A 9530-nucleotide genomic window follows, 5' to 3' on the forward strand; every position below is an offset into this window, starting at 1 on the left:
TAGTGATGATTTTTCTGCGACGAACTAGGACACGATAGATACTTGTTAAATGAATAGGCACTTAGATATTAACCATTAGATGAAATGGTGTGGAGAATCATATTTTCGGAGATGACCCCAAATTTATATTCTCTAGATAGATTTTCCCTTATTGTATATGAAGTCAAAGCTCTAAAATCTTTAGAAAGATATTAAACATAGTAGAAACCTGTTCAAGTGCCTTTGAGATAATGATTTCCGTTTCTTGCATGAATTAATCCCACACCGTTTTGCATGAGCAAGGTCCAATCAGTGTCCAACAGGATGGAATCTACATAGGAAACTTGGTCACGATGAGTGATCCATACCGAAGGTGAAAAATCTTGCCATGCCATATATAGTAACAAAACTATGCAGAAAACTTGAAACAACACTTGAAAACTAAAATATGTTTTGATCAGAATATATGTCAGCAGAATAAGTGCAAAATTTGATATCCCGTCGAATAGAATCAAGTAATAAAGCGTACCTGTTCCCAACTCTCAGGATCTAGGCACAGTGGATCAAACTTCACGCTGCTGCTTTCCTTGGCAGCACTGTGATAAACCACTATTTTATGGTTTATATTGTGTTTAATTGTGTGGTTTTATCATGATCCTTACCCACTTATTCATTAATTTAGCATGCATTTATATTTCCTTCCTGAAATTATTATATTGAAAACTGCTTCCTAGAGACTTTTAATTATGCATTTTAATTCTCTTTTATTTCATTCGATGCCGTAATCTGTGTGTTAAGTGTTTTAGGCTTTATAGGGCATGAATGAGTTGGAGATTAGAAAGGAAGCTAGCAAAAATGGAAGGAACACGAGAAATTGAGGAGATAACCAGCGAGAAGTGACGCGGCCGCATGGCTCACGCGTTCGCGCGAAAGAGGAGAAATCGCAGTGACGCGGCCGCATGGCTCACGCGACCGCGTGGATTGGAAAAGCACAAGTGACGCAGAAGCGTGGACGACGCGAACGCGTGGCAGGGAAAAACGCGAATGACGCGTCCGCATGGATGACGCGATCGCGTGACGTGCGCAATCTGTATAATCTGTAGAATTCGCTGGGGGCGATTTTGGACCCTATTTTGACCCAGTTTTCGGCCCAGAATAGCAGACTAGAGCCAGAGAATATGCAGAAACCAGGGACAACATTCATTCTACACAGTTTTAGTTTAGATCTAGTTTTTACTCCTCCTCTAGGTTTTTCTCTCTACACATTCATAGTTCTTAGGATTTTATTTTTCTACCACTTTTTGCATTGGGATACTGAGAAGAGTTATTACCTCATCAAGACTTCGTCATTCTAGTTCGTTTTCTTTACTTGGCTTTACTCTTCCATGTCCTTTGCTTTATTTAATTTTACCATTGGAATATTTTTAGGATTATTTAATACAATGATTACTTTTATTTTTAATTGATTATTTTGATTTTTATTTACAATGTCTTTCTTTAATTCCTTTTCATATGTTATGAATTTTACATTCACAATGAGCGAGTAGTTCCCTAACTTGATGGGGAGTTGATTGAAAGGAACCCTTGAGTTGGAAAGCTTAAAAGAAAGATTGTAATTGGGTTTATTTTTGGATTGCCCTCTAGTCACTAACACCAATCCCTTTTAATTAAGTGGCTTGCAACTTGTGAACGGACGTAGCATTGCAACTTGTTTGACTTTTTCTTACCTAGTAAGAGATAACTAAACAGGATAACCTTTAATTATCAATTAATCTAGAGAGTAATCCAACAATAATGGGGCTTCCAATGAATCAACTCCCAGTCAAGGCTTTTATTTATATTATTCAAATTCTCTAATTTAATTTCTTGTTTACTCAACTCAAACCTTTTTGAAAACATCTGATTAATAAAATAGCACACTTTTCTGCAACTCGTTGGGAGACGACCTGGGATTCATACTCCCAGTATTTTAATTTTAAATTTCTGTGACACCTTTCTAAATTGATAAGTGGATTTCTGGCGAGTTAAGAACTATACTTGCAACGTATATATTTTAATAATTTTTAATTCGCCAATTTCTGCCTGCATCAACTTTTGGTGCCGTTGCCGAGGAGTTGCAACAGTGTGCTAATTTATTGATTGGTATTTATTTTTATTGCAATTTTTCTTTTCATTCTATCACTATGAGCTGTACGTTTCTTCCATTAAATGACACGTTCACTTCCTGATCCAAGCTTGCCAGTATTTGACCCTAAAATTGAAAGAACTCTTTCACGTATAAGGCAAACTCGGCATCAGCGACTCCTCTTTGAGGACAAACCTGAACCGTCATCTAAGGAAGAAACAAGCTCCCTCTCTACTGATTCAGTTCATTTACGTGCAGGTGACATGGCAGCGCCCAAAAGAGTCACTATCCAGGAGGAAGGAGCCCCTGATTTTACGCTCCAACCATTCCAGGCACACCACCCAGCAGTAGCTGTAGATTTTGAAATAAAGCCTTCACTACTCAACTTGATGCCCAAGTTTCATGGCTTACCTGCTCAAGAGCCTATCAAGCATCTTAGGGATTTCCAGACTGCTTGTTCTACTGTTAAGCATGATGGCACTGATGAAATCTCCATTCTGTTGAAAGCCTTCCCGTTTTCTCTGGAGGGAAAGGCAAGAGAGTGGTACTACACTCAACCCGTAACAAATGTTTCCAACTGGGATACACTTAGGAGAGAGTTTCTGGATAAATTCTTTCTAGCTGAAGTTGCCGATAAGCTGAGGAAGGACATGTCTATGATCGTTCAGGATGAATCTAATACCCTCTATGAATACTTAGAACGCTTCAATAATCTTCGAGACGCATGCCCCCATCATATGATTGACAAGATAGTGTTGCTCGGTTACTTTACACAGTGTTTGAAATCTCAAGATAGGACCACACTGGAAGGTGCTAGCAATGGTTCTATGAAAAAGTACAAGACTACGGAAGAAGCATGGCAATTGATCAGCGACTTAGCTGACTCTACTAGGAATCATAGGCAGAGACAAAGTTGGTCAAGAGCTGTTGCAGAGGTATCCACTAGTAAAGAGACTACTGCTATAGCTCAGAGCTTATGTGAAATGACTAACTTGCTGAAGCAGATGCAACTTAATCAACAACAGCCTCAGCAAGTTTAGCCTTCTCCACCACAGCACAACCAGCAGTTGGTTCCACAAAGAGTATGCGGAATCTGTGCAGATTACAGTCACTATACCGATGAGTGTCCGCAACTCCAACCAGAAGACAACATTGTAGCAGCCACTCATAACTTTCATGATCGCCCCAATCAAGGGTACAATTAAGGTGGCAACTATAACCAAGGATGGCAGGATAACTCTAACCAAGGTTGGAGAGACAATTCTAACCAGGGTTAGAGGGACAATTATAACAGAGGAGGCAGAGATAATAATGGAAATCAGAGGTGGAATAACAATAACAACTTCAGGTAGCAGAATCAAAATCAGTCCTACAGAGTACCTCATTTAAGACAGCCTCAAACATCTCAACAGACCTCTCAGATCACTTACCCATCTTCATCTCCTAATGATGAATTACTACAAGCCATTGATCGGAGACAACAGGCCATGGAAAATAACCTTACTTCTACTCTGAATGGTTTGAATTCTACTTTGCAAGCCCTTGTCTCACAGATTGGATCAATGAACAACTCCAATAACCAGTCCTCAAGCTCTGGTGGACTCCCCTCTCAACCATTACCCAAATCAAAGGGTGGTATTAATGCCATCACCCTAAGTTCTGAAACCACATTGCAAGAGAGAAATCAGGAAGAGCCAACTCCATCTGAACACACCTCAGCTGAAGAGGTAGTGGAAATAGAAGATGTTGAAGAAGAAAAGAGCATGCAAGACATGGCTAAAGAAGAAGATGCCAAATCATAGGAAGAAGCACCAAAGGGCGCAGACACTATAGAGGACGCCGTTCCTATTCCATTTTCACAACTTGTAAGGAAGCCCAGGAAGCAGTTGGAACCTGATCCCAAAATGGTAGAAATATTCAAAAAGGTTGAGGTAACTGTTCCCCTTTTTGATGTCATTCAACAGGTACCTAAATATGCAAAATTTCTAAAAGATTTGTGCATACATAAAGACAAAATTACTGAATTAGAAACTATTCCTTTAGGAAGTTCTATATCTGCTTTAATGGGAAATATACCTGAAAAATGTAGTGATCCAGGTCCATGCATGGTTAACTGTACAATTGGAGGTGTGATATTTTCTGACTGCATGTGTGATTTAGGAGCATGTGTTAGTATAATGCCTTTATCTGTATATGATGTTTTGAGGCTCCCTCCCTTAAAAAGGTCGGTAGCTCGTTTTGTGTTAGCAGATAAAAGTATTATTACAGTGGCTGGAGTTGCTGAAGATGTATTACTGGGAATTAAAGGTCTCACTTTCCCCATTGATTTTTACATCCTGGAGATGCCCCAAAATGGCTCAGAAAAACCATCAACAATCCTACTCGGAAAACCTTTCTTGAAGACCTCGAAGTTCAAATTAGATGCTTTTGCAGGCACATACTCTTTTGAAATAGACGGCCGAGTAGTAGGATTCAATCTGAATGGAGTTATGAAGCACCCTCCAGAATATCGTTCTATCTTCCAGTGTGACATCATAGTTGAAACCGTAGCTGAAGTTCACCAGGAAGAGTTTGAAGATAAGTACATAGGACAAGGTCCAAGTGTGGGGAAATCTGAGGACAATTCAGGCACTCTACCACTGCCACCAGTTCCAGATAATCTAGAGCCAGACCATGACCAGAAGTTAGAATTGAAACCCCTCCCTCCACACCTCAAATATGCTTACCTCGAGGACAAGCAGAAGTTTCCAGTTATCATTGCACAGGACCTCACTTCTCAACAGGAAGAGCAATTACTTAGTGTGCTAAGGAGGCACAAGAAAGCAATTGGGTGGAGTTTAGCAGACATTGTAGGCATCAATCCTCAAGTTTGTGAGCACAGGATATTTTTAGAAGAAGGAGCAAGACCTGTTTGTCAACTCCAAAGAAGATTGAACCCCACTATTTTAGAGGTTGTCAAGAAGGAAGTGACCAGACTATTAGAGGCTGGTATTATCTACCCCATCTCAGACAGTGAATGGGTGAGCCCAGTACAAGTGGTGCCCAAGAAGTCTGGAGTAACTACAGTGAAGAATGAGCATGGAGAGCTCATAGCAACCAGAGTATAGAATGCTTGCAGGGTCTGCATTGATTACAGGCGTCTCAACCAAGCTACTCGTAAGGATCACTACCCTCTTCCATTCATTGATCAAATGCTGGATCGCCTGTCAGGTAAATCACATTATTGCTTTTTAGATGGTTACACAGGCTATTTCCAGATTCATATAGCTCCTGAGGATCAGGAAAAGACTACCTTTACATGTCCTTTTGGGACTTATGCTTACAAGAGAATGCCATTTGGCCTGTGCAATGCACCAGCTACCTTCCAGAGGTGCATGATGAGTCTTTTCTCTGATCTTATTGAGGTCTATATGGAGGTTTTTATGGATGATTTTAACGTTTATGGTGATTCTTTTAGCCTTTTCTTAGATGGATTATCTAGAGTATTAGATAGATGTGTCAATACAAACCTTGTATTAAATTTTGAAAAATTTCACTTTGTGGTAAAACAAGGGATTGTACTAGGACATGTTGTATCTAATAATGGCATTTCTGTAGACCCAGCAAAGATGAATGTTATTTCTAGTTTACCTTACCCCTCATCTGTGAGGGAAGTTCGTTCGTTCCTTGGCCATGCAGGTTTTTACAGGAGATTTATTAAGGACTTTAGTAAGGTAGCACTTCCCTTATCCAGATTACTACAGAAGGATATTGAGTTTGAGTTCAGTGAGGATTGCAAACAAGCATTTGATAAGCCGAAGACTGACCTGACTCAAGCTCCAATTGTGAGAGGACCAGACTGGAACCAGCCGTTTGAAATCATGTGCGATGCTTCCAACCATGCAGTAGGAGTAGCGCTGGCTCAGCGTGAAGGTAAGGATCCTTTTGTTATTGCTTATGCGTCTAAGACTTTAGACACTGCCCAGTCCAATTATACTACTACTGAGAAAAAGCTTCTTGCTATTGTTTTTGCTCTGGATAAATTTCGAGCTTATTTACTTGGTACTAGAGTAGTAGTGTATTCGGACCATGCAGCTTTAAAGTATCTATTAACTAAAAAGGAGTCCAAACCAAGGCTCATACGTTGGATACTGCTATTACAAGAATTTGATTTAGAAATAAAGGATAGGAGTGGTAACCAGAATCTAGTGGCAGACCACTTGAGTCGCCTTGAGCACATTAAGGATGATTCTACTCCTATAAATGATAATTTTCCATTTGATAACCTGCAAGCAGTATCTGAGGTAGTCCCTTGGTACGCACCTGTAGCTAATTATCTAGTTAGCCGCACATTTCCTCCACACTTTTCTAAGCATCAAAGAGACAAGCTGAAAAGCGAGTCTAAATATTATATATGGGATGACCCATATTTATGGAGATGTGGCGCTGATCAGGTAATTAGACGTTGTGTGCCTCAATCAGAATTCCAATCCATTTTAGAGGCCTGTCACTCATCTGAGAGTGGAGGACATTTTGGCCCTCAAAGAACAGCTAGAAAGATCTTAGACTGTGGATTCTGGTGGCTTACTCGTTTTAGAGACGCTACTGAGTTCTGTAAATCTTGTCTCCCATGCCAAAAATTTTGTAATATATCCAGGAGGGATGAGATGCCTCAACAAATTATACTTTTCTATGAAATTTTTGATGTTTGGGGCATTGACTTCATGGGTCCATTTCCAAATTCTAATGGTTATTTTTATATATTGTTAGTTGTGGATTACGTTTCCAAATGGGTGGAAGTAATTCCTACCCGCACTGATGATGCTAACACTGTTGTTTCCTTTGTGAGAAACCATATTATTTGCCGCTTTGGATCACCACGAGCAATCGTGAGCGATCAAGGCACCCATTTTTGTAACAGGAGACTAACAGGATTAATGAAGAAGCATGGGATAATTCATAAGGTTGCAACAGCATACCATCCTCAGACCAATGGGCAAGCCGAGGTGTCAAACAGAGAGATAAAGCGTATCTTGTAGAAGATAGTCAAACCTCATAGAAAAGACTAGAGCACCAGGCTATAAGATGCACTATGGGCATATAGGACAGCATATAAAGCACCCATTGGGATGAGTCCTTTCCGCTTAGTTTATGGAAAAGCTTGTCATCTCCCAGTTGAGGTAGAGCACAGAGCCTTTTGGGCAGTCAAGGAGTGCAACATGGGAATTGAGAAAGCCGGAGCTGGAAGGAAGTTGCAACTGCAAGAACTGGAGAGCCTTTTCCTAGAAGCTTATGAGAACTCAAGAATATACAAGGAGAAGATGAAGGCTGTACATGATCAGCACATTAAGAGAAAAGAGTTCCAACCTGGGATTCAGTCCTCCTTTACAAATCTCGACTGAGGCTCATGCCAGGCAAGTTGAGATCAAGATGGGAAGGTCCATACAGAGTAGAGAAGGCCGAACCATACGGAGTTTATCACCTAAGCCATCCTTCAAGCTCTGAACTTATCAAAGTTAATGGACAACGTCTGAAGCTGTACCATTGCGAGAAGATGCAGAAAAACAAAGAGCTTGAGATCTTCCTCTTGGAAGATCCCCACATAGCAGAAGATTGAGCTAGTGGAGCATCCAACTTACGGACGTTAAAGCAAAGTGCTAGGTGGGAGACAACCCACCATGGTATGATTGTTCTTTTCTTTATTTTTAGTTTTTCCTATTCAATAACTCTTCTCTTTATCAGTATTTTCGTGCATCTGCATTTACATACTTTTATTTCTCTAAAAAAAATGCCACGCGACGCGACCACATCAGCGACACGTCCGCGTCGAAAGGAGAGGGGAGAAAATAAAAACGAACAGAGAGTCACGCTGGAGCGTGGCTGGAGGCGTGCCAGTGGCACAAATCGTCCCACACGACCGCGTCGCTGACGCGTCCGCATCACATGGGAATAATGGCCTCCCACGGGACCGCGTGCCCCACACGGCCGTTTGCCCGCGTGCCCTGATTTTCGATGTAAAAAGGGTGCACAACGAATTATTGTGCGAGAGTGGTGCTGGATTGGTGCTGGACGCACAATCCCTATCACGCGACCGCGTCGCCGATGCGTCCACATCATTCCTTTATGAAACCCACTCACGCGATCGCATGCCCCACGCGATCGCGTCACCCCAAATTTGGCAAATATATAAATTCGAACAGAGAGTTGTGTAGGCGCGAGGCTGCACTCGCGCCAGAAGCATAACATGGGTCACGCGACCGCGTGACCGACACGACCGCGTCAACTGAATTAAAGCGCAATCACGCGAACGCGTGCCCCACGCGGCCGCGTCGCTTGCGCCACACAGCTCAACCTAAATTGCCAAAATATCTTATCTTTCTCTTCTCCAAATCCTAATTTTTCTTTTCCCTCCTTATTTCTTCCTTCACCCTTCTTCCTTCTATCTCACCTTTCACTCTCTCTCTCTCACCTCCATTAACAAGGTTTTATTTTCTTCTTTCCTCCTTCCTTTTCTATCATTCTTCTTATTTTATATGTTATTTTCTTTTCTTTTCTTTTTCTTTTCATTATCCATATTTTCTTTCTTCTTCTTTCCTTTTTACATGGTGTTAGAAATTTATTTGTGTCATTATTCCTCATTATATGCTTGTGGATTGTTGCAAATTGTTTGGCAATTACATATTATTTTCTTTAAAGGGTTGCTTGCATGTTTACTTTAATACTTTCTATACCTTATTTACCATGCATGCTATGTGTTTGTGAAAAAGCCCATATGGCATTATGCACTTCTCTATTATACTTTCTACTATTCAATGCTTGCTTTTCATAAACTCCCTTTACTATTGTATTAATTGAATTTAATTGTCAATACAACATGGTGATTTATTATAAGTAATGCTTGGTCTATGCTACGCACGCCCTTTTCCGGCATGCCAATAAACACCTTGCATTCACTTGTCATTATATGCACTAGCTATTTTCCATCGATGATTTTTCATATGTACTCATGAGCATGTGTTAATGTCAGTTACATCTTAATGTGCATCCATCACCACCTTTTCCGTTCCCTTCCTTGCTATATCTGTTTGAATTTAAATTACTTTCTCTTCCCTTTTTCAGGATGGCCACTAAGAAAGGTAACGAGAAAGCTACTCCCAAACCCCCAGCAAGAAGAGGAACTAAAAGAGCATTAGTGGCAGAACCTTCTTCAACTGCAATCAAGCCCTCAACAAAAAGAGTTAAGAGAATCATAAAGGTTGATGAAAAAGAGAAAGCCTTTCCAATCGCTACTGTGAGCAGATGTTCCCTATCCTGGCAGAAAGGAGCTATAACAACGAATATCTTCTTATCCTCCCACCCAATATTGGTACCTTTGTTGAGCCGCAAATTGAACAAAGACAATGGGGTTTCCTACAAAGACAACCAAGGCAGTTCAATCTTTCTTGGG

Source organism: Arachis hypogaea, chromosome 10 (genome assembly GCF_003086295.3).
Source record: "Arachis hypogaea cultivar Tifrunner chromosome 10, arahy.Tifrunner.gnm2.J5K5, whole genome shotgun sequence".
NCBI lineage: Eukaryota > Viridiplantae > Streptophyta > Magnoliopsida > Fabales > Fabaceae > Arachis > Arachis hypogaea.